The sequence below is a fragment of the Vulpes vulpes genome, chromosome 16 (genome assembly GCF_048418805.1).
Source record: "Vulpes vulpes isolate BD-2025 chromosome 16, VulVul3, whole genome shotgun sequence".
Classification (NCBI taxonomy): Eukaryota; Metazoa; Chordata; class Mammalia; order Carnivora; family Canidae; genus Vulpes; species Vulpes vulpes.
The window spans coordinates 18,572,378-18,598,742 of NC_132795.1; the positions used below are offsets into that span (position 1 = coordinate 18,572,378).

Genomic DNA, 26,365 nt, shown 5'->3' on the forward strand with positions numbered 1-26,365 from the left:
CAACAGCTCTAACCATAAAAAGAGAGAACAGATTTTGGTGAATAGCTCGCTGTCTCTGCCACAGCACCTGAAAACAGTTCTTAAAAATATGTTTAATCTTGGGACGGGGACACCTGGATGGCTCAGCAGTTGAGCGCCTGCCTTCAGCCCCAGATCATAATCCTGGAGTCCCGAGCTCGAGTCCCACATCAGGCTCCCTTCATGGAGCCTGCTACTCTCTCTGCTTATGTCTCTGCCTCTATCTCTCTGTGAATAAATAAATAAAAATCTTTTTAAAAAAATCTTGGGGTGCCTGGATTGCGCACTTGGTTATGAAGCCCACTCTTGGTTTTGGCTCAAGTCCTGATCTCAGGGTTATGAGCCTGCATTGGACTCCAGTCTGGGCTCCACACTGAATACAGAGTCTGTTTATCCATTCCCCCCAATCCTTCCCCCTGCTCACTTGCTCTCTCTCTCTCAAATAAATAAATAAATAAAATCTTTTTTAAAAAAATGTTTAATCTTAATTTCAGACTTCTCACAAAATCAAATTGTTATTCTCTTCAGTACTCTGAAAGTACTTTAATTGCAAAAATACTACAAAACTATTTTAAGATTCTCTATGCTCATAATTTTTTCCCTTTTACTTTGTCACATCCTTAATTTCCATATATACGACTTTTAAATGTGATTTAAAATGATTCAAGGACCATGAGATTCTTTTTGAGACTTCAAAGAAAGATTTAATGCTGACAACAACATGGATGGAGCTGGAGAATATAATGTTAAGTGAAATGAGTCAGTCAGAGAAAGACAAACACCATATGATTTCACTCATATGTGGAATTTAAGAAACAAAACAAATGAGCAAAAGAAACAAAAAAGAGAAACAAATCAAGAAACAGATTTAACCATAGAGACAAACTGATGGTTGGGAGTGAAATAGGTGATGAAATAGGTGATGGGGATTAAGAGCACACTTACCATGATGAGCACAGAGTAATGTAGAGACTTGTTGAATCACTATATTGTACACCTGAAACTAGTATGACACTGTTACTATCCTGGAACTAAAACTAAAAAACTTAATTAAGATATAATAAAATAAAAAGAAATATCCAACACTGACAAAAATGGCCTCCAACACTTCTTTCTGGCTATAAAAACTTACTATTTTATACCATGCCTACAGCATATATTGAATGTACAGTAGGAAAAAGAATGCCAGCCAAATTATAACTTAATTCATATGGAACATTCATTTATTCAAACGCCTACTTTTAGCTTTCACGTCAAATTCAACATAGATTCATAATGCTATAATTTTTCAATAATATAGTTACTGCAAGTAATATAAAAATTAATTTTTTCAGGGATTAAAATGATACATAAAAGCCCCTGAGGTGACATTAAAGGTGAATTCCTAAGAAGTAAAAGTAAATGGAGACAGGACATTACAAATATGAGGAGGGATAATAGGATTTCAAGTTCTTCCTACTTGAAAAATGGATTGAGCCAACAATTTCAGTGAATCATGTGAATCTGCACATTCTCAGTGTTTTTGTCATAAGTAACCTGTGGTTGTATGATTATTTGTATTATCATCTCTATATTCTAATTAATAGATTATTATTATTTAATAATAATTAAATAGTAGCTTACTATGGAAACCTGAAACTATCTGGTCTACAATGAAACTGCTTTAGAGTGAAGTTGGACAATTTAAATCCTCCTCCCCCACATGCATATCCTTCTACATAATGAGAAGTGGCACTGCGTAATTCAGAAGCAATATCCTTGAGTGCAATAAATGACGTTTGCCTTTAGAACCCTACTTCTCCCTCTTCATAGAAAAGACTCACCTGAGTCTTCTTGCTTCATGCAGGCCTCTCTCCACCTCATCACCCATGTCAAGGACCTAGTATCTCCTCCCAAATCAATCACTTAAGCTTATTGATCAAACTGGCTTATTACCTTGGTCTGAATGAGTCTCAGTCAATGTATCTCTTCAACTAGGTATTTGTCTTTTATTCTAATTGTCCCTGAAAGGAGTTGTCAATGAAAGGAATGCCAAGCATAATCAAGCAGATAGAAGTCTTTGTGTGGTCAGGGAGACTCTGGAACCACTTATGACCACTCCAAAAAATTAGGTTTTTTCCTTGTATGTCAAGTGTGGCAGGGTCCCTGTTGGGCTGAATCCTTCTTCCTGGCCTTGAAGAAATAGCAGTTTTCAACTGAGAAGAATTCCCTTGATAGGTGGAGGACAGGGCTCCTAAATCCTGAACTTACTCAACTTACTCGATCTCCCTGAAAAAAGGGATCACATTTATGCAGCTTCAAATCAGGTCAGAAGCTGAGACTTCCCCGTTTATTCATGTTCCTGATCAGATTTCTCAGAAACATCAACCATTTGGTCAGTGAGCTAAAAAGCCATTGGAGACACAGTCTGAGGAATCAAGCCTGAAAGTGAAGAGTAAGAGCTTTTGAAGAGCAAAAGGGCCCTGCTTGGGTGCAAAGTCCATAATGAATGAGGTCAGGAGTGAGACCTCAGTAGGACCTTACACTTTGTTAGAGACAACTCACACCTCAGGATCTAACCAGTGGATCAAATTCTTTCTGGATGAAGGGCTGTGACCCAGGAAACCAGAACTTTCTTTGGGTGGCCCTGGAAATTTGATACCTGGAATACCAAATGTCTGGGGAAAAGACATTTGGGCCAACACACAGTTAAACTCTAAAAACCACCACCATATCCAACCCATACCATGTAACCTGCTTTCTACTACCTCACCTATGCCTGGCCTCACCTGAGATGCTACTACTCTGTTCCCACCTGCAAAACCATGTCTAGTACAATTTCTTAGCCACTTTCTTTCTACTGAAAGGATAGGGAAATCTCAGCAATGACTATTTTCTTCCCCCTTAAGTAAATGATTTTCTGTTCTCCTGGGAAAGGATGCTAGACTCTGGTTCCCAGAATTCTATTCCCAGAAGAAGAATCTCCCAAAGCAAGAATCTCATTTTCACCATTAATGTCTAGAGGGGAGTCCCATCTGTCCTCAAGGCCCCTCTGTCTCCTAGAACTTCCTACTCCCTCCAACACAGCTATGTCCTTACCTCTTAACACTAAGTTTACCCCTGCCCTTCTTTTTCCCAAGACTCCCAAAGATAGATCATGTTTTCTTTAATTCTGTATAGAATTTAATTATACATTCAGATGACAAGACCTACTTTCCTATATATCTTATGCTTTTTCTCTTGTTTCTACTTTTTAATAGTAAAGATTTTAGCCATCTTTAAATGTGACATTTTATTTGCTAATATATTCCATTTATATTATTGTTATATATATATGTTATATACACTCAATTCAGACTGAGAAAATTCTTCATAGATATTAATTCTGTAAGGTTTCTTGACTCATTTTTGTAATTTAGATCAACTTCTCTTTAAAATATGTTTTAGTCAACCCATTAATGGCGAAAACCTTTGTGATGTTCCATGAACTCCAGAAAAATAGTGTTTACTTCTTTGGCTTATATGATGAGAGACATTATCTTGATGCTTTTAAACAATGGGGTGAAGTTTTAAGAAAAATCCAACAATGAAAGATAAGACTTTGACACTTCTCTGTCTTCTCTGATCCCCAAATTCTCCATGCCATCCCTTAGATCCCTTGTCCTCTCCAGACTCTGAGTTCAGTCCTGTTTTCAGGCTTCTTAAAGCCTGAAACCAGCCTTCTGCTGGTTATGCTCTGTCTGGATATATCCCCTTGTTGTCATCACTGAGTTTTGACATAGCTCCCTGTATAGCTCCCATCTCTTTCTCTTACTTCAATAGCTAAATCCCTACCCCTACCCCTTATTTTGTTTTTAATTACAAGAAGTCTGGAAGTGTGGCATCCAGGGCTAGGATTGTGGCTGCACAGTATCAAAGACCTAGCCATATTCCCTTTTCTCCACCATCCTTAGCATTGCCTCTGATCACTATGTACTGATGCAGCATGCAGCATACTTATCTTCAAGGCTGGAAAACAAAAAGAAAAGAACAATACTTTTGTTCCAAAAGTATTGTGCCAGCAATACTTTTCTCTATTTCTCAGGAAAACAAAATATTTCCCAAAATCGTGCCCCTTACTCCCAACAGATATCCTTTATTTTAAAAAAATATATTTTATTTATTTATTCATGAGAGACAGAGAAAGAGGCAGAGACATAGGCAGAGGGAGAAGCAGGCTCCAGGCAGGGAGCCCCACGTGGGACTCGATTCTGGGACTCCAGGATCACACCCTGGGCCAAAGGCACATGCTCAACCTCTGAGCCACCCAGGCATCCCAACAGATATCCTTTAATACGTCTCACATTAGAATTGGATCGCATAGCCACCCCCAACTGCCAGGGAGGGAAATGGGGATGCTTTTAGGGAGCAAGAAATGGTATATGTTTTAGTTCCTACTATTCTACTTGTTCTAACTCTGGGATCCACCTTGCTCTTGTCCTTCCGGAAACCAGAACCTGTGAACCCTAGACCCATAGCAAGGGCAGTGCTACCCAATTCCAGGCCTCCTATTGCTAACCACCTGCCTGGGGTTCCACTCGTTGCTCTGACATGACTCATGGATGTTGCTCTCAGATTGACTGGACAGCTTCCCATCGCCTTGGCTAACCACATCTTCAGAGCACCCACTCTATGTCCAGTGCTTGGTCAGACACTCTGAGTCCCCCAACCCCCACCTTTCTAGCCAAGCTGTTCAGTAGGGCTGAGCTCCAATGCTGATAATTTCAGAGATAATTTAGCTTTTCAGTCCTAGTCCTGCCTTTGATCTTATGTTTCTAGGAGTATAGCTGACACATAGTAAGACCTCACAAAAGTTTTTTTTGAAGGAATGAATGTCCAGGTCTACGTGATAAACATGGATTAGAATGAGAGGTTAGGCAAGCCAGAAATCTGGAAGGAAATCATCTATGATAATTCTTTGATCTATATGACACTCTAGGAGTGCACATTTCTATGTGGTTAAAAAAAATTTACATGTAGATGATTTGTTCTTCAATTGCTATGCTGCTTTGGGAATGCTGGAGGAAAAAGATTTTTCTCCCCCTTTCTGGAGCCTTAAAGAAAGAATCAGGCACACATCCTCACATTACACCAAGAGCTACTAACTTTTTTTTGTTGTTGGTCTTCCCTGTATGCAGTTTTAATGTCTTGATTCTGTGAACCATGATATATAGACGTGGGTAATTGGTGGCAGATGTACGTATCTTCTCCTCTAGAAGTTTAAGAAAATATGATCTAATTGAGGAACAGTTCAAACAAGCACTGATATTCAATTAAAAGTCATGTTCCCTTTGGATAAAACTTAAAGGAAAGAAGGTTTTTGTTATACAAATAGAGGCATAAAACATAAATAGGAAATATGGTAAAAATATTTGGGACAAAAAATCTTTCACTTAGAGTTTTGACAAATGTTCTACATGGACAGCCCTTCAGTAAAAAAAAAAAAAAAAAATGCATAAGAGGCCTTGTGGTTTCCCATTATTTGTTGTGGTAACAGCAAAGATGTATCTCATCCTACATTACCATGATATTCTAATTATAACTTTTACTTAGCATTGCTATCACATGCATAAGTGTATCCAAAATTGGAGCAGGGGAACAGAGAATAGGAAATCTCCAGACAAAATGGAAACTCCCTATGTTTCTCTTTGTTGATTTCTATACTTCTAGGAAAAAGAAAAACAGTAATTACACAGCAAAGGTTATTACAGAGGTTGCAAATATATCATTGAAGAAACTACTGGTAGTGACTTGCCCCACTCTTTACCAAATTATTGTAGAAGGAAAAAAAAAATCAATGGATGAGTTAAACACAAATACATGTGAGAGGATTAACTACAAATCACCTAATGATTCTTCTTATGATATAATTAACTGCCCTTATTACATTCCTGTCAACATTTTTTTTAAGATTTTATGTTTATGTAATCTCTACACCTAACATGGGGCTTGAACTCACAACCCTGAGATCAAGAATCTCATGTTCCATGGATTGAACCAGCCAGGTGCCCCTCTCATCAACATTTTTTTTAATGGGAGAATCAGGCTCTCAAAGGACAAAGTCACTAGAAGTTTTCTAACTTTATCAATTAATCCATATTATTGGTGCTCACACTTTGAAATTTTACAAACTGGAATTAATCTTATATTAATAAATGTCAACTATGGAAATAATACCATGCATCCATTTTCCTTACCTCTCTGATCTTTGACTTTTCTTTCTCATCAGAATTTCAACTGAATTTGTGGAAGAGAGTAGATATCATGTAGCTGATCCTTTTGCATTAAGGCTTCAGACAAAGGATTCTCATTCAGCTAAGCAAGCTTGGGCAATCTGACTATGTGGGAGGATGAGACTTTGGAGATAATGTATTTATGGCTTCCTCGTGTATTTTCCTCTTTCTCATCCTAAATTCAGGAAGGTAGTAGGCCACATGCTTCTTGCCTCGGGGGAGTATTAAATATGTCATAAGGAGGAAAGCAGAAGTTGCCTGCATGATACTTCCCTACTTGGTTTTATTTCCAAATGTCTAAACTACCCCCCACTCCCCCTCCAGAAATCTATGTTGGATTCCCTGGAGGGAAAAGAGAACTGAGTCTGCCTGTGAGGGAAAAGGTTGTGCCTTGAAGAAAATTAGAGATTTTTCTGCATCCTTGTTTTCCTGCCCTCCCTTCCCTGAAGAAGTTGCCAAATATTTCTAGCTCATCAAAGATGCCTATACCCAAGGGTTGAATGAGAACAGCAAGAGGCATGGATCTGAGAGACTCAGAGAACTGAGGCAGTGAGAACCTCTGTGGAATGTAGAGTGGGGGGATGAGAGAAGGGACCTCCCCAGGGCTGTGAGGGTCTGTGAAGCCTCCATATTTCCTTGGCAAAGGATGGGGAGCACCAGGGAGAAGAGCCCTAGGAATGACTGAGGTTGAATTTCTTGCCTACACTGTGGAAGGAGAGACTCTGAGTCAAAATTAATTCAAAAAAAAAAAAAAAAAAGAAATGTGGTATTTTTTGCACATGAGAGTTTGAGGATTGAGATTCATAGCCAGAAAACTGAATACAGATACTAAAAAAGGATAAAATGGAAGATACACCCCTTTACTGAAAAGAGGTAATGGTCCCTTTCACCAACAACTGATATTCTTTAGAAACTGTGGTGAACCACACATAAGAACTATACGTGTCCATTTGAGTACGTGATCTTGAAATACATATGAAGCATTTAGTGGCCTGGTGTACAATTTGAATATGTAGTCCTGTATCATTGCTCAAACCTCCTCATTGTTTCATTCAGCCATTCCATTCTTGTTCATTCATCCCCTGTACTCACAGACAACGTTCATTCCCTGAGCATATGCCCTCTTATGTGTTCCCATAGAACCCTTCTATTTGCCTTCAACAATAGTGTCCAAATTGTGCACTAGTCTGTAAAGTCCATAAAGGAAGGAGTTTTGAAAAGACTCATTCTTTCTAGAGGACTGGTATCCCCATTATTTGTTCAGGTTTTAAAATATAGTGTAATGACAAGAACAGTGAATGAAAATATTTACTACTTTTGATCCATGATGGGCGAAACTTGATGCTAATGTGGCTTCCTCTCCCATCCTCCAAAATTAAAATTGAAATGGATATGAGATTATTGCTTAGGTAGAAAAGGAAAGGGGAAATTTTGTCACAAAAACTTTTAGTTTCTTATGGAGGACAATCAGGTTCTCTCTAATTTTGGTTCATAGTGTGTAAGCAAAACCACACACACACACATACATACACACACACACACACACATAAATGTTCATGGCTTTAAATTTAACTTATTTTTAATGAGACTCTGATCATTAAAGCAACAGGATTTTCCTTGGTATTTAAAAGTTGGGGAGGCAATTTATCACATATAGATGTTGGTTATGTATAATATTCTCAACAAAAGATAGAACTATAGCTATTTTACACTTTCTCTAATTAAGGATTAACACAGGTGTTTGGAATCACTTTTTTAAAATTAGGCTTTTAAAAAAGATTTATTTATTTATTTTAGGGAGAGACTGGGTGGAGAGGCTGAGGGAGAAGGAAAGAGAGAATCTCAAGCAGACTCAGGGATGAGGGCAGAGCCCAATGTGGGGTTTAATCTCATGACCTTGAGATCACAACCCAAACTGAAACCAAGAGTCAGATGCCTAACGGACTGCCACACAGGCACCCCAAAATTAGGCTATTTTGGTGGGCAGTTTTAGGTTTATAGAGAATTTGAAAGGAAACTACAGGATTCCTATATATTTCCCTTTACCACCTCCCATGCCCTGCTCCCCCCTCCCCCCAAATCTCCCTATGATTAATATCTTGCATTAGTTTAGTATGTTTGTTACAACTGGTGAGGCAATATTGAGACATTATTGTTAACTAAAGTCCATAGTTTCTATTAGGGATCAGTCTTTGTAAATATCCTGTGGGTTTTGGCAAATGTATAGTGACACCCACCCACCATTATAGTATCATATAGAATAGTATTACTGGCCTAAAAATGCCCTTTGCTCCACCTACTCACTCCTCCCTACCCTGGAATCACTTTTTAGCCTGGTTATAGATATATTATTGGTATTCTACTGGTCCTGATGGGCAGGACTGCATAGAAATGTACTATTTCTTGCTAATGTTGGAATTATTGTGAAAAAGGTGTTATGGCCCAAGTAAACACTGTCAAGGGAGTGTCTGGGTGGCCCGATCTGTTAAGCATCTGCCTTGGTCTCAGGTTGTGATCCCGGGGTCCTGGGATTGAGCCCCGCGATGGGCTCCCTGGTCAACAAAGAGTCTGCTTCTCCCTCTGCTCCTCCCTCTATTCATGCTCACTCGTGCACTCTCTCTCTCTCTCAAATGAATAAAATCTTTCCAAAAAAAAAAAGAAAGAAAGAAAGATAATGCTATCAAATGTTTTCTAATACCTGATTTGGACTTAAAATTTACACTTATACTTGAGGCAGAAAAGGCAAAAATTTGGAAGAAAGCAGCTAAAGAGATTGGGCAAAGTTTTTAACTTATCCCTGAATGTATTTGGACGAAGACATTCTCTTTTCATGGAGAAAACAACAAAATCATCTGCATACATAGATGTAACATTTCAATGTCATTCAAATTTTTTCCCTCCTGTGTATAAGATTAAAGTTTTATAAACTAGATCCTTACAGTTAGTTTCTTTGTGGTCATTTTACTCAGATTCTTGCCTTTAGGCAAAATAACCCTTAAGCCATTTTCCTCCCAAAGTTTTTTTCAGAACTATCATAAAACTACATTATACAAAGTTCAGAATTCATTTAATTGCTTGATACTCTTATGGTGATAAATCTATCTAGGAACACCTAAATTTCATCCTGTTGTTATATGCTCATTCCTTACCTCAATCTCACTTCCTAGGGAGGAAGAACCCTTCTTGGGTATAGCAAATTTTCACAAATATTAAGATTATTGTTAGGTTCATTTCTATTTTTTTTCCCTCACAGCTAAATGATTCTGGCTTCTTCATCTTTTCCCATCAGGTCTTACTTCCCATTCTTAAATTATCTCAGTGGAAATGATGAGAAAACATGCAACATAAGGATGACAATTTAGTATCATGAAACTGTCTTCCAGCGTACCAGGCCATTTCTAACTTATAAATATTCACAATGCCTTATGCTTTCATCCAAGAAGGACTATCCTTAATATTTCAGAGCTTTGACTTAACATGTAATTTACTCAATCAAAATGAACAATGAGTTCTCTGAGCACAATCTGTAAAACATGGTAGGGTTCTTGTCCTTGTGGGGTTTATCAAACCTAAAAAGCAGATGTAGGTATTGAATGCATGGTGCAGAACTTGCATTTAATAAACATCTGGAGAAGGAAGATTTCTCTGGTTGATTTGGTGGGTATTTCATGGAGTGTCCTAGAGGTGGCTGGAAAGATTGGACAGGATTTGGATGGGCAGAGCAAGGAGGTGAGGACAGTCCAGATCAGGAGCACAAGAGTAAAGCCACAAAAGCAAAGGGCATTAAGTGAGCAAGGAAAGATGAGAAGTCCAGCCAAAGTGCAACGAAGTTGAGAAGTGGGGGCAGAGAAGGAGGGGGTGGTGAATAGCTTTGAAGGCAATCTTAGGAGCTAATTTGAGACAGTAACAAGTTATGGGCTTAATAAAATGCCTATTATGACTTGACTCTTGTTGCAAATGATAGTAACAGGCCATTTTGGCAGAAAGAGGAATCTATCCGTTTATATATCCAAACCTAGGGAAGGAGAGAATATAAACTAGCAGTTTCTGGAACAACTCCAACCAAGCATGCAAATACCACTGGGATTCTCACTGTTTTCCTCATCTCTGCTTTGCTCTCATGTTTCCTATGATATTAGAACCATAGTCACCAACATTTTCTAGTTTGCCTTTTCCTGAGTGCCTCATTAGAGAAGAATTGCTTCCCCTCACCCCCACCCCAATCCTAGTTGAAGGAAAGAAAGAAATGCTGGGAATGTCTCTAGTTATCCTAGTGTGGATCACATGCTCTCATCTGTAACCAGTAAAGAGGTACCATGATTTCCAGCTGTCCTTAGAAGCACATGGTTAAGGTGGAGGCTGGGTTAGGAGGTGCAGCTCCAAAAGAAACATACTGTCTCTAGAAAAAGAGGACAAGGCAGAGATAATAGCAAATGTCCTCTATAAAGCCTTTAATCTTTTTTCATTGTCACTCTATGAATAAAAAAGCAATGCAAGATCATTTGGAAAGTGGGAATATTGATTAAACACAAAGAAGGAAAACATTAAAATCACCTGAAGTTGTTAATCTAGAGATAATGAACCTATTAATATTTTTGTCTACTTTGTTTTGATGCAAATTTATGTGTATCTATGTATGAGTGTGGCAGACATAATAATGCTCCTCCCCTCGAAAGATCCATGTCCTAATTCCTAAAACCTGTGGATATGTTGCTTTACACAGCAAAAGGGATTTTGCAGATGTAATTAGGGATCTTGAAATAAACAGCCTAACCTTATACCTAACTAGAAAAAGAACAAATAAAGCCCAAAGCCAGCAGAAGGAAGGGGAAAAAAAAAGATTAGAGTAGAAATAAACGAAATAAAGGCTTAAAAAATAGAAAATTTCAATGAAACCAGGATCTGGTTCTTTGAAAAGGTTAAAAAAAATTGAGAAACCTTTAGTCAGACTCATCAAGGAAAAAAGAGAGAGAACTCAAATAAATAAAATTAAGACTCTTAAGATGGAAAGATTATTCTGAATAATTTGGTTGGGCCCAAGTTAGTTACAATGGTGCATATGAGAGGGAGGCAGGAGGATCAAAGTTAGAGAGAGAGAGAGAGAGAGAGAGAGACTAGAAGATTCTATGCTACAGGCTTTGAAGATGGAGAATGGGGCCATGAGCCAATAAATACAGGCAGCTTCTAGAAGCTAGAAAAGGCTAAGAAACGGATTCTTCACAGAACTTCCAAAAGAAATGCAGCTCTGTTAACACCTCAATGTTAGCCAGGTGAAACTGATTTTGGACTTCCGACCTCCAGAACTGTAAGATAATAACTATAACTCTGTGTTGTTTTAAGCAACTAAGTTTATGGTAATTTGTTATAGCAACAATAGAAAACTAAATAATGCTGGCACCTGGATAGCTCAGTAGGTTAAGGGTAAACAATGAATATATATATTATATACATATGTATGTATACATATGGGGGTGAGTTTTTTTGTTTTCAACAAAGTCAGGATCATACTGTACCTGATGTTTAGTGATGTACAGTTTTTCAAAATAAAGATCGTAAATTTTTTTGGTTTGTTTTTAGCAGAAAAAAATGACACAGTGAAAGTGGTCCCGGTAGTACCAGAGATTGGTTAGAAGTATTATGCAGGGTGTTTCAAAGGGAGAAGAGAGGCTAGTGGGAACAATCTCACAGATTTTTGCAAAATGGTAGTTTTGAGATGCTGAAGATCTTGAGAGGTGTAGTAGCAGAGAGAACAGTGAAAAGGGACATTTAGGGACATTTGAAGAGCATGACTGACGGGACTCAGTGACAGCACTTTAGGTGACGTCATGTTCTTTGGCATAGCCTTCTCTCAAAGTATATAACCAGTGACAAGTTTTTCATCTGTTAACTTTGTTTTTCCATGACATATTTTTTCAAATGATTTTTCTCAAGCAGTTCAGAAAATCATGCAGATATGACCATGAGGCAGCAAAGAGAGACAGCCATTTCTTAACTCAATTATCAATCCCATAGAGGAATTGTTTTTGGTAAAACATCTGTTTCAAAAAGCACATTTTGTCTATATGTTGCATGTATACATTTTGACCATGAAGTTTGCAAACCTAAATAATATTTTACTTTTTTACAGATTAAACACTCTCATTTACTTCTTCTAGGGTATGCTAAAGATGCACATTTACTCAAAGAAAACGTGAGACACAAATCATCTGAAGTAGAGAATAACAGATGGATACGCATCTCGTACGTTCCCTCCACCGTATTCGCAGGGCCTAGGCAGTGCTGGCAAAACAAAGATGGGGAGAATGCTATTTTGAGGACACTAGTCTTGTGTTGGCCGTATTTTTACTTCCTCATCAGTCTTGTACCTTGAGTGATAGAATTCATTTTGTAGAATGGTGATAAATAGTGCAGTGGGAGACTAAACAACTTTTACCTTGGAGCTAGCGGTTCTTTAACTTTCAAAGTTGATGCAAATTTTAAAAGAGGTGCTCTATTTTAAAAGATTGTCTCGTGAGATCCCTGGGCGGCGCAGTGGTTTGGCGCTTGCCTTTGGCCCAGGGCGCGATCCTGGAGACCCGGGATCGAATCCCACATCAGGCTCCCGGTGCATGGAGCCTGCTTCTCCCTCTGCCTATGTCTCTGCCTCTCTCTCTCTCTCTCTCTGTGACTATCATAAATAAATAAAAATTAAAAAAAATAATAAAAGATTGTCTCGTACATCTAATGCTGATTAAAAAAAAAAAAACATTGATTTTTCTCCTTATCCTGGGTCACCACCAATGGAAAGACTGCACTAATATACCATGTTCATTGCAACTTTGCACAGTGAATTGAATTATATATTGCTGATAAGGAACAATATATATCCTGCAGTATAATTCAACACATCATATGTGATAATATCCGTAAACTATTTATTATATGTAAAATATGTAAGTATATGTGTATTTGTGTTCCCACTCTTCCCCTCCCCCAGTCCTTAATTACTATGTTTCCAGACTTGTGGCCACCAGGTGCCTGTGTATTTCTTTTCTCCTTCAGCCTTGATTTCTCACCTTGGATAGAGTTCCTTCAATTCAATATTTACTGGGCAGCTGTCATGGGCTGAACGGTCCCCTCCTCCTGCCCTAACCATCCTCCCATCTGGAATGTTTTTCCCTGTTTACAGTGGCAACTCTAGACCAGGTGACAGCCCACACTAAAGAGATACTTGATGGAAGTTCATGTTCTGCCCTGTATTTTACCATTGCAGACATTTTCAAGATGGGCATAACCTTTACAGTTTCTTATTAAGCACTAAATATCAAAGTCACTCACTCTTTCAATTAGTGTGTAGCTAATATTACTACTACTAATTTAGTTATTGAGCTAGATAGCTGGTTTAAAAGTAGCACTCTGTAACATGTGCTGAATCAGAGGATTGCTGAGTTCTGATTGGTTGAATTCTTAAGTGGTCTGATTGTGGACGTCAGAACATTCATAAGAGTGAAGGTTGTGATAACTGTTCTTGCATAATAGCTGGTGTTTGTGCTAAAGAAATATCTGGAAATGTCCAGTTCTACAGATTTTGCAGATAACATGCCTCCCAAAAGGGCTACTTATTAAAAAAACACCTAATATCACTTTCAAATTACAAAGGATGTGTAATATTCTATTTACTACACATTTATATTACATAGGACATGTAAATCCCACTTGTGAGAAAGAAATAGACATGCTTTTATAGGCAAAGATCAAGTGTTCTGCAGTTGTTAATGTTCAACTGGGAGGGGTCATGTGTGTCCAGTATGGGCCATGGGAGGCCCTTACCTCACTTTATATTATTGCCCCAACGCTGTTTCTCCCCTTGGCATTCAGATTCCAAGTGTCAACTAAATCTCACTTCTTCAATGAAGTCATCTCAACATGCTTCAACCCCACTCAATTTTTCTCTTCACTTAATTCCTACTGTATTTAAAGATACCTCAGGGTGAGAGTAACTAGATGTATTTACAGTCTGTATTAGAACTGTTGTTCTCTGGTTATTTTGTATGTTCTTGTCTCACCAACAGTTTCTTGAATGCAGAGATCCTTTTTTAAATAAAATCAACTTTATTTTCTATTAAATAATATATACTCTGTGTGTTATTTTCCTCAACATTTTTAAAGGTTTCTTTATCTTCATAAATATTAACTTGGTTCATTCATTTTAATTGCCAATTACAGAATACAAAATCTTAAAGAAATAACAGAAAGCACCATAATCATGCCACTCTGCAATAAATATGTTTGCTTTCTTGTTGTATTCTCTTCTAGATTTTTTTCCTATGTAATATGTTTTCTCATGAATTCATATTGTGCATGTTTGTAATTTTTTTTATAAACATGTACATATCTTTTCATATCAAAAACCATTCTTCTAGACATCATCATTTTCTTAATCTGATTCCTGGACATTTAGGGAATTTCCAAGTATTTGCCATCATCCCACAATATCCTAGATAATGTTTTGTTCACTTCTTAGAATAAATTTATAAAAGAGAAATTGCTTGATCAAAGAGATGCATAGTTTAAGGTATTTTAATGTTTAATGTTTATTGTTAAACTGCCCTCCAAGATAAGGTTGTATCTTTTTTTTTTAACGATTTATATTTCCATCTGCAGGATATGAGAGTGTGTTTTTCCCCATCCTTTCCAAGAATGGGTAAGATCATTTTTGAAAATCAGAGACTATTTCATGTATTTTTCTAGTACTCCTTAAAGTAATACAACAGAGCTGGAGACACAGTGGACACTAAAGAAATAGTTTTGATAAATTGATAAATAAGTAGTGCTCTTTTCACTACTTATGATTACAGATTTTTAAAAGTAAATAATTATTCATTAACTCAACACATTTATACTAAATGGGTTTGTCTTTGGTATGCCTACTAAAAATGAATATAATACTTTGTTCGAATTACTGAAACATAAGACAGAGATGACTAGTTTCAAAGGTAATGTGTATAAAAGCTACTTTTAAAAAGAAAGTATCCTATTGTCCCAAGAAGTCTCTTGAGAATAAACAATTTGTCTCATTTTTCTAAGAATAGGAAGTACTAAAACTTCTCCTCTGGAGAAAAGGACTATGAATTTAGGATATGAAAATCTTCCCATCCATTAGCTATTAGAGTCTTCAGAATCAAGGGAATTGTGCCAGAGAGGAAGTCAAAACCTGGTGTGGATTTTCATAGTCTCAGTTCATTTTAGAACCTATCCTTCCTTCAACAGGAAGGGGGAAAAAATCAACACTTAGATTTCTGGGGAGAGTTTTTATGTTTCTATTCATTCCTGAAAGTTTGTTTTATTTAAAGATACCTCGGGGCAAAGGCAACTAGATGGATGTCCTATTTAGTTAGGCGATTTAATTTTACAAGGCTCCTGCTAAATTATCAGAGAGATCATACTCAGGTAATAATTGGTCCCACTTTTCCAATGTACAAATCTCTCCACCTTATGTAAAGTGGTAATCATTAAAAATTAGCATAGCTTTAGAAATTACTGATTTGAAACCTCAATTAAAAGGATATATCCCATCATCCCTTTATAACATTTTTCTATGATTTGCTGAAAGTGCTAGAAAGAGTTCATAGCTCATAAAACATTATGTAGTAGAAAGAGCATGTGAGTAGGGTCAGAAGATATGGATTCTTGTCCAGTGTTTTCTAATAATAGCTACTTAATTTAGGCAAGTCACTCTTCTTGGAGCTATAGTTTTCTCCAGAAACCTGCTCCTCCATCTGAAATCTCTACTTCACAGAAATGACCACGACATTTCAGTCTGTCTCCCAAACCAAAATCCTGAGGGTCATCCTAGCTCTCTCCTTGTCATTCATTCCCGCATGTCCAATTATACATCAAGTTCCTATGGAGTTCACCTCCTTAATATTTCTCCCATCTAGCCCCCCCTGCCCACTTCACCTATAGCATATCTCATCCCGGTGTTACCACCTCCTCCTAATTTACTCCTGCCCCAGTTTGGTCTGTCTGGTCCCAAAAATTCAAACTTAATTGTTTTGGAACTTAAAATCTCCAAAGATTTTATTATTTATTAATATTGGCTAGAGTATCAAGTTCAAACTCCTTGGTTTAGTACATGAACCCCACCCACCACCCCCTTTTTAAAAGAAGTCCTTCTACTTTTTTGTCCCACCTCTTTGACCCTTTTCTGTGCCTACCCTGACAAAATGGAACTGCCTGCCGATCCTCTAAAGCACTGTGCTATTTGGCACCTCCATTCTTGCATAGGTATTGTTGCCTTTGTCTGAAATGCTGGTTCCCTCCCTTCTCATCAGGTTAGTTCTTCTCTGTCACTGAACATTCAGCGCAAGAATCCCATCCAGCAGCACCTGAGTAGCTCAGTTGGTTAAGCGATGGACTCTTCATTTTGGCTCAGGTCATAATCTCAGTCTCATGACATTGAGCCCCGCATCAGGCTCCACACTCAGCAGATAGTCTGTTTGGAATTCTCTCTCTCACACTCCCTCTGCTCCGACCCCCTCTCTAAAATAAATAAATAAAATCTTTAAAAATAATAATAATAATCCCCTCCAGTAGAAGACTTTGCTGAGCTAGGAATGTACTCGCAATAGTGACTTCCTCGCATCCTTTAGCCACTCAGACTTTGTGCTTTCTGAAGGCAGGAACCACCTTGCCATGTCTTTTTTGCCTTTGTGTTACTAGGCCTTAGAGCTCAACAAACCCTTGTTGAATGAATGCGTAGTTTCATGATTTAAAGGAAATGATAAGAACTTGCTTACTCTCCTCTATGGACAAAAGTGACTTTTGTTTTGTTTTGTTTTTCTTTCTTATTAACCTTGACCAACGTAAGCCCCGAGAGGAAAGATAATTAATTAAAAGCTATTTAAAAAGCATTCAATGATCTATTTTTTAAAGGAAGTTCAACAAGAGGAGTATCTTCCTTCTGTAGTATCACTCAGCCTGGTAATAGCATTTGATGACAATAGAAATTTATTAGGTCTGGCACTCAGGTGTATATAATCTCAATAAACCTGGTCATGGAAATGTTTGGAAGGCTATAGACAGATTTGAATTATCACTTATCAAAATGTTTGCATTTGTTAACTTAAAAATATTTATTGTAGGACAGCCTGGGTGGCTCAGCAGTTTAGCACTGCCTTCAGCCCAGGGCGTGATCCTGGAGATCCAGGATCGAGTCCCACGTTGGGCTCCCTGCTTCTCCCTCTGCCTGTGTCTCTGCCTCTGTGTGTGTGTGTGTGTCTCTCATGAGTAAATTAAAAAAATCTTTAAAAAAAATAAATTAATAAAATAAATAAAATAAAAAAAAATATTTACTGTGGAAGGTACTATGCTAGTATGGAAGATACAAGAATAAACTGTTGTATTACATTCATTAGGGAAGATCATGACTTACTGAAATAATTAGAGGTAATAAATGATGAATTCCACAAGAAAGGAACAGAAGGCAAGGAATTGGTCAGCGGTACCATCTTCATTTATGAGATTACAGCATTCTACACACAAATATTAAAGCACCTACAAAACTTAAAATGCAAAAGCCCAGTTATATCTCCAAAGCACAAATATCTCAAGTATGAAAAGCAGCTAGCTAGTTAACTGTGTCATATGGTCCTAGATACCAGTTTGAAAGTATTGTGTACCAGTTCGGAACAGATTGAGCAAAAAGACTGGAACCATTTGGAAGTCCTCAAAAATATCTGAGAAAAGGGGATGCAATTAACCAAACGAGGATATGGCCCCAGGACAGAGAAATGAACACTCTGGTTCAGGGAGTCCAAGTGTCAGAAATGTACAGTCAATTCTTTATCTGTGAAAATTCAAGTTGCAGATACTCGGCAAGCAGATGGGCAGACGTGATAAAGGAATGTTCACGGAAACAGATTCCAGATCACACTTCCGATTGGTCAGTTTTTTTTTTTTTAAGATTTTATTTATTTATTCATGATAGACACACACAGAGGCTGAGATATAAGCAGAAGGTGAAGCAGACTCCGTGGGGAACCTGATGCGATGTGGGCCTCGATCCCAGGACCCTGGGATCATGACCTGAGCCAAAGGCACATGCTCCACCACTGAGCCACCCAGGCGCCCCTGGTCAGTTGTTTTAATGCTGTCATCAGAACTTTCCATGTAGCCAGGCAAAAAAAATGACTTAATTCTACTTCTTCCTTCCTTTGATCAACTTCAGGAGGTCAAAATAATGATATAAAACTTGAAGATTAAAAGTCTAAGTCCAGCCTGCATCACAATAAGGAGTATCTGAGGAATTGAGAGCTTGGTGATCAAGGGAAAATGCCAGCTCCTTATCCCTACACAATTTCAGCAAGGAGGTGATAGGAATTAAGAAGCCCCGCTGGCTCAGCGGTTTAGCGCCCGCCTTCACCCCAGGGCGTCATCCCAGGATCGAGTCCCGCATTGGGCTCCCTGCGTGGAACCTGCTTCTCCCTCTGCCTGTGTCTCTGTCTCTCAAGAACAAATAAATAAATAAAATCTTTAAAAAAAAAAAAAAAGAATGCAAACTAGGCAAATTTTAAAGGTCAAAAGTAATCAATGATAACGGAACTGCGCAATTTCCAAAAGCTTTTCGTGCATGAAAATACAGAAAAGTTGTCGGGCAAAATGGGTTTTCCTTAAAAAAAAAAAAAAAAAAAAAAAAGCCTCAGACTGCAACGACCACAAGCCTCAGACTGCAACGAGCAGGGTCCTTTAAGCGCCCGAGGCATCGGAGGTGTGGCTGGGGGGCCTGAGCCGTGGGTGAGCTGTAGGTGCAGGCTCACGGGCCCCGCCGGGTCCGCTCGGGGCTCCAGGGAGTCCCACGCCCAGGGCCGGAGGCCACCGGGCCCGCGTCCAGCGGAAGGCGAGCCGGGGGTGGGCCGGCACCGGGGTGCTGCCGCCTCGCTCATTCATTCCCTGATTCACCGGCTCCGGGAGGCGGTCCGCAGGCGCGCGCGGGGCGGGCGCAGCGCCGCGGGCAGCCCGGCTGGGTGCGGTCCGGCGCCCGCGGGGAGGGCGAGCGGCGCGCGCGGGGGGCGCGCGGGGGGCGCGGGAGGGGCGGGCGCGGCCGGCGGCGCCGGAAGTGAGTGGCTGGCGGCGGGCGGGGGCAGCGAGCGGCCGGGCGCGAGGCAGTCGGGCCGTCGGCCGCCCGGCCCTCAGCTCCGCCTTCTGCGTCTCGGCCGGACGCGGCCGCCCTGGGATCGGCCCCCGCTGGGCGCTGCGGCCGCCCCGCCCGCCCGCGCGCCCCGCCCCGCCCCCGCCGCCGCCGCCGCCGCCCGTCGGTCGGTCAGTCAGTCAGTCACGCTGCGCGCGGCGCGGGAGCTGCGGGCGCTCGCGGCGTCTCCGGGGAAGGAGCGCCGCGCCTGAGGAGGCGGTGGCGGCGGCGGCGGGAGCAGCGGAGCGGCGGCCGCCGGACCATCGAGCAGCAGCCGCGGTGAGTGCTCAGCCTCGCCCTCGCGGCGGGCGGGGAGGCCGGCCGGGCGCGGACCGGGAGGCGCTGCCGCCGCTCCCGCCTCCATTTTCCCGGCTCCGGGCCCCGCCATCCGGGCGCGGTGCGGGCGGCCGAGCCGGGGCGGGGTCGCCGCGGGGCCGGTTGGACCACGCCCAGCGGGGCGGCGGCGGCGGCGGCGGGGGGCAGCGCCGGAGCGAGACAATGAGGTGCTGAGGTGCGGCCCCGCGTGGGGAGGGTGCGGTTGGGCTTGGACCCGGCGGCCGGCCCCCCCCCCCCCCGGCTTGGCCGCAGCAACCGGGGCTTCGGCGCCCCCCGCCCCTCCTCTTCCCTAAATGAATTCGGCGCAGAGATGGAGAAACGCGGGGCGCCTTGCGCGTCCTCTGTGATTCAGCGGGCTGAGTAATTGCCCCCGGGTGCTGAGCCCGCAGTCCCCTTGGCTGGGTGCATTCCCGCCGGAAATCCAAACTGCAGTTCCCGGGGGGCGGGGGAGGGGCGGCGGTGTGCGGGTGCGGGAGGCCTCGGTCCTAAGACGGTCGGCGTGGGGGGGGCGTCCCCGCAGCGCGAGCCGGGAACCGCCTGAGCCTGGGCGCTTCCGAGCGCGGAAGCCAGAGCTTTTCCGAGGGGCACAAGCGTCGCAGCGAACGTTGCCTCGCGGGTGTGTGTAGGGGTGGGGGGGCGGTGAGGGGGTCTTGAATCCTGTGAGGAGAGCACTTGGGGAAACCTGGGGAAAATCTGCAAGGTCTTCACTTCACCTCCCGGTAAGGGTGGACGTGCCTGCAGCCTTCTGTCCTGGAGACGTGGGAGGCCGCCCGTGTGTCGGTGTGTGAACCCTGCTGTGTGGGAAGCGCGAAGGGAGCGGGCTAGGGATAGGGCGCGAACGGGTTATTAAAAGGGGGGTTGGGGTTGGATCCCCGGGTGGCCCGGGGCGTGACCCTGGGGCCCCGGGATCCAGTCCCGCGTCGGGCTCCCTGCATGGAGCCTGCTTCTCCCTCTGCCTGTGGCTCTGCTTCTCTGTGTGTGTGTCTCTGTGGCTCTCACGAATAAATAAATAAAATATAAATAAATAAAATTAAAAATAAATAAATAATAGGTGGCGGTGAGCTCATAGGAATATTAAATCCAGCGAATCGTTCAGAGTGAGGGACACAAAGTGGACAGGACCTGCAGCACGGAGTGGTTGGAGAGAGCTCGTGGAAGCCAGGCAAGCCAGAGGCTCGGGAAACCCTTGGAATTGGCTAGCAGTGTGACAGCTAAGCTATTAACTCTGAATCGTACTTTCCTATCAGTAAAATGGGAATAACCCCACCTATTTACCGCCCCCCCCCCCCGTGGTTGTCCCACAGATTAAATGGGATAATGTATGCAAAGTGCTTGGGAAGCCCGGGTGGCCCAGAGGTTTAGCGCCGCCTTCAGCTCAGGGCGTGATCCTGAAGACCGGGGATCGAGTCCCGGGTTTGGCTCCCTTGCATGGAGCCTGCTTCTCTCTCTGCCTGTATCTCTACCCCTCTCTCTCTCGCTCTCTCTGTCTTTCATGAATAAGTAAATGAAATCTTAAAAAAAAAAAAAAAAAAAAAAAAAAAGCCTAGCACCTTTCAAGGTACTGAGGTGTTGGCAAATGTTGATTCCTTTCTTCCCCCAGCCAGCTGCTCTTGGTATTTTCCTAGGGGTAAGGTGTGTGTGTGTGGGGGGAGAGAAGTTAAAGTAGGTAGTTGTAATGCAATCCATGCATTATATAATAAAATGTAGAATAAAGCTACAAAATAGGGGAGCAGAGAGGAGAGAGATTAATGCTAGAGTGGGAGCGCTGAGGGAAAAATCTCAGAAGCTGCGAGATTTAAGTGGAACCTTTATGAATGGGCTAGGATTTTAAAAGAAGGAGGGGTAGGATTTCAGCTGATGTAGATGGGGAGGACATTCCAGGCCGAGGTTGGTACTACCGTTTGAGAGCCCAGTTGGGAAGTAAGACCAATGGAGGAAGGGCAAAATAGAGACGCTCCAAAGCTTTTTAGCTCTTGTTGAGTCTGACCTTCAAAGATTGTCTCTGTTATTTTGCTTTTTGTGTTGTGAATTTCCCAGAAACCAGATCTAGCCCTATTCAAGTAAGTACAAAAATGTCTACAAAGCTTTAATACATGATTTTTTGGATTAGACATTTTGTGTGATTTGGACTGCCGCTCTCTTCTGTTTGAATTTAATAAAGAATTATTTGTAGATGTCTCCTCATGGTGAATATTAGCTCTATTTGGTAGAAAAAGCAGCTGATTTTTCAGACTCAGAGGTCTCATTAAGATTATATAGTAATAACTGGCTAAAAGGAGTGGAGTAGTGTGCCTCAAATAATTTATTTTCACTAATATTTTAACACTTTATTCTCAGAGGAGGGTTTTTTTAACCATGTCTTTGAGAATAATTAGAATGACTTTTCTTTTGGTTTTGCTATCTTTTGGTTTTCACCCCATTAATAATTACTGTATTTTTTAGATTAGCATGGTGAGGGGCACCTGGGTTGCTCAGTTAAGTGTTAGAGTCTTGATTTCGGCTCAGGTCATGACTGTAGGGTTGTGAGATCTGGCTCCACTCTGAGCGTGGAGCCTGCTAAAGTTTTTCTCTCTTCCTCTCCTATGTAGACTACCCGTCTCTAAAACAAAATTAACAAAAAATAAAGATTAGCATGGTGGATGACATCACACTTTCATAGATTCTATAGAATCTCTTGGCTTTGCCTTGGTTCTGAAGTAGTTCAGTGTCAGCAGTAGTATTGTTAATTCCAGACTCTTACTTTAGGAAAGTTAATATTAGCAAAACAAGATATGTGACCTCAGGCAAATCTCTTATCTTGGTTTCTTCCTTTACCTGTAAAGTGAGAAATTTGGATTAGATCACTGGTTTTCAAAGTGTTTTACTGAACTCTAGAGTTTTGAGGAGTTTCAAGGTTCTGTAGATGTTTCACTTAAATCTCATTAAAAATATATTTTAAACCTGTGGTAATTAAAAGTGACTACTAAATGACATGCCCTGTTGTAAATGCTTTATGTGTAAAATTTACTTAATTCTTGCCATAATTCTATGAAGTAGGTTGTTTTACTGTCTGAGCAGACCAGGCACAAAACTACAGAGCTTATAAAGTGACAGAGCTGGGTTGAAACCAAGCAGCATAATTTTTAAGCTTGTATTCTTAGCCACATTTTTATGCTGCCACCATAATAAAATAAATGGCACACATAAGTTTTTTTTTTTTGTAAAATATACAACCTGAAATTTACCATTTTAATCATTTTTAAGTGTACATTTCAGTGGTATTAAGTATATTCACAGAGTTGTGCAACCATCTTCACTATCTTCAGAACTTGTTCATCATCCCAAACTGAAATTACTCATTAAATAATAACCCTGTACCACCCCCACTTCTAGCCCCTGGTAATCACTTTTCTTCCTGTTTTTATGAATTCTAAGAATCTCATATAAGTGGAATCATGCAATATTTGTTCTTTTGTATTTGGCTTATTTCACTTAGCATAAGTCTTCAAAGTTCAACCATGTTGTAGCATGAATCAGAATTTCATTCCTTTCTAAAGACTGAAAACTATTCTATTGTGTGTATATACCACAATGTTTATTCATCTGTAGATAGATGCTTACTGTTTTCACCTTTTGGCTATTGTGAATAATTGCTGCTCTGAACATTGTCATACACATACCTGTTCGAGTCCTTGCTTTCAGTTCTTTGGGGTGTATACCCAGAAGTGGAATTGCTGGATCATATGGTAATTCTGTGTTTGATTTTTGAGGAACCGCCATACTCTTTTCCACAGCAGCTACAGCATTTTACACTCCAGTAGCAAGGCACAAGGGTTCCAGTTTCTCCACATCTTCAGCAGCACTTGTTGTTTTCTGAGTTTTCTTTTATTTTATAATAGCTATCCTAATGAGTGTGAAGTGGCATCTCATATGGTTTTGATTTAACATTTTTCTAATGATTAGTGATATTGAGCATCTTTTCAATTGCTTATTGACCATTTGTGGGTTTTGATTTTTGTAGAAATGTCTATCCAAGTCTTTTGTCCATTTTTCTTTTTTTTCTTTTTTAAGGATTTTATTTATTTATTTATTTATCCATTCATTCATGAGAGACACAGGGAGAGAGAAGCAGAGACATAGGCAGAGGGAGAAGCAGACTCCCTGCAGGGAGCACAATGTGAGACTCCATCCCAGGATGCCAGGATCATGTCCTGAGCTGAAGGCAGATGCTCAACCGCTGAATCACCCAGGTGTCCCACTTTTGTCCGTTTTTAAAATCAAGTTGTTTTTGTTGTTGAGGTGTGGGAATTCCTGATATATTCTGGATATTAATTTCATATCAGATCCATGATTTATAAATATTGTCACCTATTTCATGAATTGCCTTTTTACTCTGTTGATGGTATCCTTTGATGTACAGAGTTTTTAATTTTAATGAAGTCTGTTTATTTTTTCTTGCTGCTTATGCTTTTGGTGCCACATCCGAGAAATCATTGTGAAATCCAGTGTTATGAAGCTTTTCTCCTGTTTTTTTTTTTTTTTCCTAACAGTTTTATAGTTTTATCTCTTACATTTAGGTCTTTGACCCATTTTGAGTTCGTATTTATGTATGGTGTTAGGCAAGGGTCCAATTTCATCCTTTTACATGTGCATATGCAGTTTACCAGTACCATTTTTTTAAAGGACTGTTCTTTCTCCATTGAATGGTTCTGGCACCCTCATGTACGTATATAAATTTTAGTTCAGAAGCAGTTGGCATTGACAGGTGTCTGTTGGGCGTGGAGGTGACTCCACATGATTGGATTCAGGGTCCTTGCATTCACTAGCAGATTAGAATGCAAATCTTCATGAAGACCTTGACTGGCAAGACCATCACCCTGGAGATAGAACCTAGTGATGGGTATTGAAAATGTGAAGGCCAAGATCCAGGATGGAAAGGGCATTAACCCCTGCCAGATACAACAACAGCAAAGGCTCATCTTTGCAAGCAAGCAGCTGGAAGATGGTTGCTGCACTCTTTCTGATTTCATTATCCAGAAAGAGTTGACCCTGTACCTGGTCCTGCATCTGAGGGGGTGTATGCTGATCTTCATGAAGACTGACCAACAAGACCATCACTCCGAAGGTGGAACCCAGTGACATAAAAAATGTGGAACCTAAGATCCAAGATAAAGAAGGCATCCATCCCCACCTGACAAGCAGAGAGGTTCATCTTTGGAGGCAAGAAACTGAAAGATGGCCTCACTCTTTCTGTTTACTATATCCAGAAAGGGTCAGCTCTGCACCTGGTTTTCCATCTGAGGGCTGGTGATTAATTCTTTAGTCTTGAATTCATAGCGCCCAGTGACAGCATTATGTTATGTTTCACTCTAGCTGTTTGTCCCAATTTAAGTTTTGAAAAACTGTTAATAACCCATTTCAGTAATAGCTGAATCACTGTTTTTTTTTTTCAATAGCTGTTCAAAACGTTGATAAAGATTTTGTTGCATGGTTAACATACACACATTGAAAATCATAACACATTCCAAACCAATTTTGAAAGAAAAAAATTCCTTGTTTAAAAAATTTGTAATCAATTTAATTGAAGCATATCCTGACACTACAAAAGCTGCTACCCACTTGGAACTATTTATCTGGGTGAAATAAAAATAAAACTTTATAGTAATAAATGGGTTGCTTAGAATGTTTTAAGACTGACATACTTAATCTTTAATTGGTCTCTTCAAGTTAGTAATAAATTAATATATTTGAACATAGAATAGTATTAGCAACATTTTTGTCAGCTTCCCATATTTGAGATGATCTATAAAGATTTCATCTGGGAAAGTTTTGTCAGGAAATATTAGAAAACCCACAGATTACATGATCTCTAAAAACTTCATCCCATGCTTCTGCTGTTATTTTAAAATACAGTTTACCATATGTTGAGGCAGATGTCTTAAAATGCATCATTGTTGATTTACAAATTGGCTTTTAAAACAGTATAGATTGGGATCCCTAGGTGGCGCAGCGGTTTGGCGCCTGCCTTTGGCCCAGGGCGCGATCCTGGAGACCTGGGATCGAATCCCACATCAGGCTCCCGGTGCATGGAGCCTGCTTCTCCCTCCGCCTGTGTCTCTGCCTCTCTCTCTCTCTGTGACTATCATAAATAAATAAAAATTAAAAAAATAAAAAAAAATAAAACAGTATAGATTTTGCTAGTAATAAAATACATATTGTTTCTCTGCTTTAGACAGAGCTAGGCATAATGGAGAAGTCAAAGAGCTAGGTATTCATTCCAAAACAGAAAGATTGTGAGTTTAAGTGAGGGATACAAGGAATCCCTAGAGAATGTAATCAAGGGAGCAGAGTCCAAGAAGAAGCACAAGGTATTACGATTACAAAACAAGTGAAGCGATTAGGTTTGGAAAAGAAGGGACAAGTAAGCCATACTTTTAAATGAGAAGAAAAGCAAGGTTGGAAGGTTCATAATTGATGTCTTGTCATTATGTGACAGTTAACATTTAAACCTCCTGGTGAAGAATGATGAAGCTGGAAAAAATTAGAACTGTAAATATATTAAGTAGGCCCAAATATTGTAGAATTGCAATAAATCAGTTTTGTAACTGTACTT

The 26,365-nt window shown here is 40.4% G+C and overlaps 1 protein-coding gene across 5 annotated transcripts in view; it reads left to right on the forward strand.

The window, feature by feature from the left end:
• The first annotated feature begins 19,541 nt into the window (after window positions 1-19,541).
• RAPH1 (Ras association (RalGDS/AF-6) and pleckstrin homology domains 1) overlaps window positions 19,542-26,365 on the forward strand; it is a 97,327-nt gene continuing 90,503 nt past the window's right edge. For 4 of the 5 annotated variants that reach the window (XM_072741982.1, XM_072741984.1, XM_072741985.1 and 1 more), the window contains exon 1: window positions 19,560-19,716. The gene's annotated coding sequence lies outside the window, so the exon portion shown is untranslated. Of the gene's footprint in view, window positions 19,717-26,365 lie in introns of all 5 variants that reach the window. The other variant, XM_072741986.1, reaches the window with a different exon arrangement.